This window comes from Sarcophilus harrisii, chromosome 1, assembly GCF_902635505.1.
Source record: "Sarcophilus harrisii chromosome 1, mSarHar1.11, whole genome shotgun sequence".
Taxonomy (NCBI): Eukaryota; Metazoa; Chordata; class Mammalia; order Dasyuromorphia; family Dasyuridae; genus Sarcophilus; species Sarcophilus harrisii.
The window spans coordinates 713559422-713568935 of NC_045426.1; positions in this window are offsets into that span (position 1 = coordinate 713559422).

Genomic DNA, 9514 nt, shown 5'->3' on the forward strand with positions numbered 1-9514 from the left:
CATTTCTATAAGTGACCAACAAAGTACAGGAGCAAGAAATAGAAATCCCATCTAAAATAATTGTAGACAATATAAAATATTTGAAAATCTACCTGCCAGGTCAAAAAGGAACTATATGAACAAAATTATAAAAAAGATTTTTTTTTTACTCAAATAAAGTTAGATCTAAACATTTTGGAAAATATCAATTACTCATAGATTGGCAAAACTAATATAAAAATGACAATTCTACCCAGATTAATCTATTTATTCAGTGCCATATAAACCAACCAAACAAAAATGACTTTATAGAACTAGAAAACATAATAACCAAATTCATCTGGAAGAAAAAAAGATCAAGAATATCAAAGGCATTAAGGGGGAAAATTCAAAGGAATGTGGCCTAACTGTATAATACCTAAAATTATATTTAAAATTGGCAGTCATAAAAAGTAATTGGTAGTGACTCAGAAGTAGATGAAAAACTTAAAAGCATTACTAGTCATATGAAAAAAAAAATACTCTAAATCAGGATTGGTTAGATAAATACAAATTAAAACCACTCTGAGGAACCACTTCACACCTATCTGATTGGCCTAGATGACAGGAAAAGAAAACTCAGACACCAATACATAGTTAGTGTTGTTGTGAAATTATCCAACCAATCTGGAGAGGAATTAAAAACTATGTCCATATGTCTATAAAACTGTGCATACCATTTCATCAGGCAGTATCACTATTGGGTCATAAAAATCATAAGAGAAGGAAAAGCACCTACATGTGCAAAAATGTTGGTAGCAGCACCTTTTGTATTGGCAAGGAACTGGAAATGGAGTGGATGCCCAGAATGGCTTAAATAAGTTAGGTATATGAAAGTAAGGGAAATTTATTGCTCCATAATAAATTGTGAGCACCAATTTCAGCAAATCCGTGAAAGAATTGTGAAATAGACAGAACCAAGAGAATATTGTGCACAGTAAGAACAAGATTGTGTGATGATCAGGTGTGATTGACTTACCTATTGTCATAATGTCATGAATCAAGGCAATTCCAACAACTGGAAAATGCCAACCGACTTCCATATAGGGAGACTGGGTATGGATCAAAGCATAGTATTTTTACCTATTATTTTGGTAGTGGTCTATTTGTTTTTTTTTCTTGTGGTTTTCCCCTTCTGTCTGATTTTTCTTGCACTACACATGTAGGGAATCCTGGTGAGGAATCCCAGTGAGTCTCAGGCATGCCTTTGAGTAAATTTATTTGCTGAGAACTTTGAAATGCATTCTTAACTATCTGATAAATCTTAAGAAGCATTAGAAGGTTTGGCCATATTCCTGAAAACTTTATTAATGAATATCCTTTATGGCAGACCTATGTTAACACCAGAAATCTGGCCAATTCCTGGACTAAATATAATCCTCCTCCAGAAATACACAAGTATTCTTTTTGATGAAATTCTTGTGATAGAACTATATCTAAGTGGGGCTATTCTATCTCCAGGTCACATATCAAAGAAGAATATCTAGCATAGTCCCTTCTTTGTTCTCAATCTGTGAAAATTCCTTGGTAGAAAAGGACTTTGAGAACTCAGGACATTTGGTGGCCCTTGCCTATGAGCCTCCCTCTTGAGACTCTGAGTAGCCATGATCTGAGTTCTCCCAGATAAAAGAATTCAGATGTTGGTGCTTCCTCATAGTGGTAATGATGTATGTTGTATGTCATCTGTTGTTTCTTATATTGTTTTGATGATCATTGTGTTTGTTAATGGTGCATTATTTTTCTGCTTTGTTTCCTCTTTTCTTATATATTCGTTAAATCAAGGTTCTGAGCAGTAATAAACTTGTACCTATGCTCTTTAAGACTATGCCTGTTGCAGACATGGTACTGATACCTAAACTAGGTTGATTGAAAACAGAGAAAGAAAATTATAGACCAATCTCCCTAAAGAATATTGATGTTAAAATCTTAAATAAAATATTAGCAAAAAGATTACAGAAAATCATCCCCAGGATAATACACCATGATCAAGGAGGATTTATACCAGGAATGCAGGGCTGGTTCAATATTAGGAAAACTATTAGCATAATTGACCATATCAGTGACCAAATTAACAAAAACCATATGATCATCTCAGTAGATGCAGAAAAAGCATTTGATAAAATCCAACATCCATTCCTCTTAAAAACATTAGGAATAAATTGACTTTTCCTTAAAATAGTCAGGAGCATCTGTTTAAAATCATCAATAAGCATCATCTGTAATGGGGATAAACCAGAACCATTCCCAATAAGATCAGGAATGAAACAAGGTTGCCCACTATCACCATTACTATTCTATATTGTATTAGAAATGCTAGCTTTGGCAATAAGATTTGAGAAAGAGATTAAAGGAATTAGAGTAGGTAATGAGGAAACCAATTTATCACTCTTGCAGATGATATGATGGTATACTTAGAGAACCCCAGATTCTACTAAAAAGCTACTAGAAATTATCCACTTTTGCAATAGCAGCAGCAAAAGAGATAGTCTAGGTGGTCACTGAATTCTTTATACAAGCATTTGCAATTGTGGGTGTGCCACAAGCAATAAAAACAGATAATGGACCTGCATATATTTCTAAACATTTTGCACACTTTTGTGCACAATAAGATTTTACACACCACTGGCATACGTTTTAATCCTCAAGGACAGGCAACAGTCCTTGAGAAATAGAGACATTAAGACACTTCTCCAAAAACAAAAGAAAAGGTGAACCTAGAGAACTTCTAAATTAAGCTCTTTATACTATTAACTTCTTGATTTTTGATAAAGATGCATTGGCTCCGGCAGACAGGTTTTATAACCTACCGGAAGGGCAGTGTCCAGTGTGAGCAGCTACATTATCTTTAAATAATCACCAGGTGATGTGGAGAGATCCAGAAAGTGATAAATAGAAGGAACCAGATAGGTTAACTGCTTGGGGGAGAGGGTTTATTTGTATCTCTACAGATGGAGAAGGAATCAGATGGGTGCCAACGAGCCGTATTTGCCTTGTCCATCGGAGATAGATGGAGCAGACCCTTGAAACGAAGGAGAAGACCCAAGAAACATTGGGTGGTTCCATCACTGATTGTGCCCACCACTGAAAGAGCATGCCAGTTATGGCAATTGACTCATGGAAACCAAAATTTGTTGGACTTCAAAACTCTCAGGAATCATGGGATTCTCTGAGACATGAGACTGTTGTAGGACTTGAAAACCCTCAGGAATCATTGGATTCTCTGAGCAATGATAAGACTGTTTCAGGACTTCAAAATCTACAGGAATCATTGGCTTCCTTAACACATAAAAAGACTGTTGCAGGACTTCAAAAACTTGCAGGCGTCATTGGATTCCCTGACACATGAAGTAATGGATAATAGATTGGTTTTAGACTATCTCTTGGCTGCTGAAGGAGGCATATGTGTGCTTGTTATTCTCCTTCTAGGAATTCTGGAAATCTTTTACAATACCATGTTGATTTATGTTGTTTGTTATATCACTACTTGCATGTACAATTCATGTTTGTTACACCACACTGAGCCTGATCTTGCTGTGGGAAGAGTCATCACTAGTAGCCTGTGCTTTATTGCTATGTGCTTGTATAATACCTCCTATGCTGATGGGTTTGTGCATACCAGTTTCTAGTAAGACCCTTCAGCCCAGAAACCTAATAACAATATCTGGCTTGACTCCCCACTTCCCTTTGGTATTTTTCATCTCTCTTCCTCAGAAGTCAGGGAGGGTGTGATCATCTCCTTTTTAGTGCTTTCACCTCCCTCCCTGAGAAGCCAGGGATGACGTGACCACCTGTGTTCTAAAACAAAAGAAAGGGGGAGATGTAAGAGGCTGAAACTCTTTTTTAAAAAATTTTTTAATAGCTTTTTATTTACAAGTTATATGCATGGGTAATTTTACAGCATTGACAATTGCCAAACCTTTTGTTCCAATTGTTCCCCTGCTTCCCCCCATTCCCTCACCTAGATGGCAGGATGACCAATACATGTTAAATATATTAAAGCATAAATTAAATACAAAATAAGTATACATGTCCAAACCATTATTTTGCTGTACAAAAAGAATCAGACTCTGAAATATTGTACAATTAATTAGTCTGTGAAGGAAATCAAAAATGCAGGCAAGCAAAAATAGAGGGATTGGGAATTCAATGTAATGGTTCTTAATTATCTCCCAGAGTTCTTTCGCTGGGTGTAGCTGGTTCAGTTCATTACTGCTCCACTGGAACTGATTTGGTTCATCTCATTGCTGAAGATGGCTAGGTCCATCAGAATTGACCATCATATAGTATTGTTGTTGAAGTATATAATGATCTCCTGGCTCTGCTCGTTTCATTCAGCATCAGTTCGTGTAAGTCTCTCCAGGCCTTTCTGAAATCATCCTGTTGCTCATTTCTTACAGAACAATAATATTCCATAATATTCATATACCACAATTTATTCAGCCATTCTCCAACTGATGGGCATCCACTCAGTTTCCAGTTTCTAGCCACTACAAACAAGGCTGCCACAAACATTCTTGCACATACAGGTCCTTTTCCCTTCTTTAAGATCTCATTGGGATATAAGCCCAGTAGAAACACTGCTGGATCAAAGGGTATATACAGTTTGATAACTTTTTGAGCATACTTCCAAATTGCTCTCCAGAATGGTTGGATGTATTCACAATTCCACCAACAATGTATTAATGTGCCTGTTTTCCCACATCACTCCAACATTCCGAATTATCTTTCCCTGTCACTCTAGCCAGTCTGACAGGTGTGTAGTGGTATCTCAGAGTTGTCTTAATTTGCATTTCTCTGATTAATAATGATTTGGAGCATATTTTCATATGGCTAGAAATAGTTTCAATTTCTTCATCTGAGAATTGTCTGTTCATATCCTTTGATCATTTATCAATTGGAGAATGGCTTGATTTCTTATAAATTAGAGTCAATTCTCTATATATTTTAATAATGAGGCCTTTATCAGAACCTTTGACTAAAAATGTTTTCTCAGTTTATTGTTTCCCTTCTAATCTTGCCTGCATTAGTTTTGTTTGTACAAAAACTTGTCGATTTGATATAATCAAAATTTCCTATTTTGTAATCAATAATGATCTTTAGTTCTTCTTTGGTCATAAATTCCTTCCTCTTCCATAGGTCTGAGAGGTAAACTATCCTATGCTCTTTCAATTTATTTATAATCTCATTCTTTATGCCTAGATCATGAACCCATTTTGACCTTATCTGTGGGTAGATGCCTAGTAAGACTGAAACTCTTAAAAGGTGTGCTTGAATCAGACAACAGAGTATTTAAGGCTAATTACTTTTGGACAATGATTCTATTAGCATATGTTTGGAAAAATGGCCCTTGTCACTGTTCCCTGCTGGCTCAATGTTTTGGTGTATACAGATAATCATAGGAGAGATTGGAGGGTGATGTGAGACAAGGCAGACTCACTTTGGAGGACAAGGAGAAAGGAGGTTGATGGTGAGCTTGTGGCAGTTTTGTCCATCTCCTTCACTTCTCCCCCTAAAGACCAAAAACTTTTGCTTATCCTGACTCTGGCTTATTGTGAGGCCTCCAGGGAGCTAGCCTGGACTTTACACTATCCCAGACTCCTTGCTTACTACCCAAAGAAACTTGGAGTTTTTGGAGTGACCCTCCTAGGCCTTGAAGCTGTGGCTTTTATAGCCCTTCTAAGTAAGTAAGTTCTAAAGTTATGCTAGGCCAATCATAGGAGATCTAACTCCCCACTAGATTCAGAGCATTTTTGCCCTCATCAGCGCTTGAAAATTGGAGAAAGAAATGAGAATGAATATCTATATTCTCTCCAAATATGCCTTTCGTATTTTGCATGCCCCTGGGGGCTATTTTGAAAGAAAATGGAATTTTGACAGCTAAACATTCCCCCAATAAGTATGCAGAGGAACAATTACTGCTAGCTGACCATGGACCTAGAGAGGTTTCTGTTATGTTTTGTAAAGGACAACAGAAGGAGTCACATCAGGCCAAGGGAAATGGGCTTGCTAATTCAGCTGTCCATGCTATTGCCTCTTTGCCTCTGCCATGGCACTTTTAATTCCCCAACTCCTGGCTACTATATTCCCTCCTAAAGCTCCTAGGCAAGTAAATTCTGAAAGGGCAGCCAAACCCTCCCATCGTTGAAACCTGTCTGGAGGACTGGTACATACTTAGGAGATTGACTGATGGATTTTGCATATATGCCCCTTGGCAGGGGTTTCAAACTGCTTTTGGTTTTTGTTGACACCTGAACTATTTAGGTAAAAGCCTTCCCTTGTGAGACTAAAAAGACTAATGTTTTTGCTAAAGGAGTTCATACTCACTTAAGGCCACACTGTTCTACCCATTGTCCCTACTTCCTTGAGGAAACAAAAGCAGGAATTTGGGGAAAGCATCCTTTGGCATTTATTCTAAGGAAGCTGTTAGGATTCATGACAGCCTCATTCCCTACCAGTCTTTCTCTGGATAGAGTTCCTGGTTACTATCCCTAGTAACCTCCATACTACCTCCATTTTTGTTTACTCTTTTTCTTTTGCTAATATTTAGTCCTTGCATTTTTGATCTATTTATGAGAGTTGTTTCTTCCAGACTCTAAACCATGAAATTCCAACTAGTTGGTCAACCTGAAATCATTTGATACCTGATTCTGACATTCAGCATCATAAGCTGCTGACACCATGTCACTTATCTCCCCTGTTCAGTGTGGACCCCACTGGGCAGGGCCAGATCTGTATCCCTAATGTTATGGGCCAGAACTCTGAAACAAGGATTCTTACAAGGTGCTAACTTTGTGGAATTGATAAGACAATGGTTATCTAGTTTAGCCTGGTGATTAATAGTTCTCTAGTTCAGTACATGTACTTAGTACTTAATATAGTTCTATAAGATTCACACTTACGATGATGTAATTATAATAAGAGTATATATCAGCCAGCAGAGACTGAGAGATTCATTTCATGGTCCACTTTGATCCTAAGGCTGGAGGCTGAAGCACAAGCCTGGATACTGAGAGACAGATTCATTCACTCCATCTCACACCATGTGGTGGCAGGCTCTCCTCCTTCCCTTCTCCTCTAAAACCAAGAGGGAAGTCCTGAAGGGAGTCCTGAAGGGCCTCAAGAAAGCTAACCAGGCCCCAGGCAAGGAGGCAACAAAGTAAAGTAAACTGATTTCAAATATATCTGGAAAGATCTATATAAATTGATGCTTAGTGAAGTGAGCAGTACCAAGAGAACATTGTACCCAAAAACAAGAATATGAACGATTAACTGTGATTGACTTGCCTCTTTTCAACAATGTGGTTATTCAAAGCAAATCTGAAACTGGTGTAGAAAATGCCTGTCACACACAAATAGAGAACTATGGAAACTGAATCTGGATTGAAACATAGTATTTTCACCTTTTTTATTTGTTTGTCAGTTTTTATTTTTTGTACGTTTTTGTGGAGGCCAGATCCACTGAATAGGATGAGTACTGAAATTTAAATACAGGAGCCAGGTGGAACCATCAAAGCCGTCCCTTTATTGATCTGTGAGCCAAATTTTATATACTCTTTAAGCTGATGTTGAAATAATATCAGATGTCTCCAGTTGGTACTGTGTACACTCCAAGGTTAATGTATATCCCATGCCTGACATTTCCACTTGTCATTAACTTTAAACAGTAACTAGAAGTAACAATCTGCCATAACAGAATCATAAACTGCATAGTCTGTAATACCTTGTTTCTGTTACATACATTGTTCACTGAGATAACTTAAATTTATTTTAGACGTGTCTTTTTCACTGTCAGGGAAGACATTGAGCCAATGATTTGAACTGCAAGTAGTCCTTACAGAGAGCAGGTCTCAAGACCTGGACCTTACTCTCGCTATATGGACTTATTTGAGACTGTCCCTCTTCAGGTTTTGATCATATTTTTCTTGCCAATATAACAAATATGCATGCCATAACCTATATCTGATTGATTATTGCCTTGGGGTAGAGATGAAGGAGATGGAGGAAAATCTGGAACACAAAGTTTTGCAAAAATTAATGTTGAAAGCTATCTGTATTTGGAAAAATTAAATTTTATTGAGAATAAAAATATATGAATCTATTTGAAAGCTATGATTCAAAAGAAAGCCTAGACATTATACTGCAAGAAATTATCAAGGAAAACTCCTGATATTCTGGAACAAGAAGGTAAAATAGGAATTGAAAACATGTACTGGTCACCTCCTGAAAGAGGTTCCAAGATGAAAACTCCCTAGGAATATTGGAGCCAAATCTCCAACTCCAAGGTCAGGAAGAAAATATTGCAAGCATGTAGAAAGAAAGAATTCAAACATAGTGGATAAATATTCAGGATAACACAAAATGTAGCAGCTTTTATTCCAAAGAATCAGAGTGATTGAAATTCTGGAGAGCAATGGAGCTAGGATAATAACCAAGAATCACCTACCCAATAAAAATGAGTTAACCCTTTCGGGAAAAGGTTGGCATTCATTGAATTAGAGGACTTTCAATCATCCATGATGAAAAAACCAAAACTGAATATAATTGATGTTCAAGAGAAGCATAAGCAGGTAATCAGGAAAGGGAAATCATAAGAGATTTAATAAGACTCATATCTTTACATTCTACATGGGAGGAGGATACTGACTATTTAGTAAGGACTTTTCCATTATTATGGCAATTAGGAGGAGTATATATAGAAGAGGGAGCAGGTGTGAGTTGAATATAAAGGGATAATATCTACAAAAACTTAAAGTAAATTAAATTAAGAGGTGAGAGAGGAATGTACTGGGAGAAAGGGAAAATGAGAGGTGGAATGGCATTAATTATCTTCCATTAAAGAAGCAAGTAAAAGCTTTTATATTGAATAGCAAGAGTAGTATATCAAAAGGGAGTGAGGGAATATCTCATCTGAATTGGCTCAAAGAGGAAATAACATACATGATCAAAATGAATATAAAAATCTAAATTAACCTGAAAGAAAGTAAGAGGGAAAGTGGATACTTTAAAAAAAAAAAAAAAAGGAGGCTGATAGACTAGAGGGCATCCTTGGGGAAGAGTGAACAGAAACAAACCAATTTTGAGACGGGATTGGGTGTAAGGATAAGAAAATGCAATCAACATGAGAGAAATTGACTTGCAATAGTAATTTTGAAAAAAAAAGTTTTGAAGCAAGTTTCTCTGATGAACCTTTTTTCCCCCTCAAATGTATAGGGAATATTGGAAAATCTATTTTTAAAATGAGCTATTCCCCAGTTAATAAATGATCAAAAGAATATATTGTATATCCTTTGACTTAACAACACACATAATAAACATGAATCCAAAAAGATATTTTTTAAAAAGAAAAGAAACTGTATTTATAAAAATCTTTATAGCTGCTCTTTTCTAATGGCAAAGTTTCTAATGGAAATTAAAGCAATGCCTATAAAATGTGGAATGTCTGAATTAATTGAGATACATGATTATGAAGAAATATTATTGTTTTGAAAGAAATTAT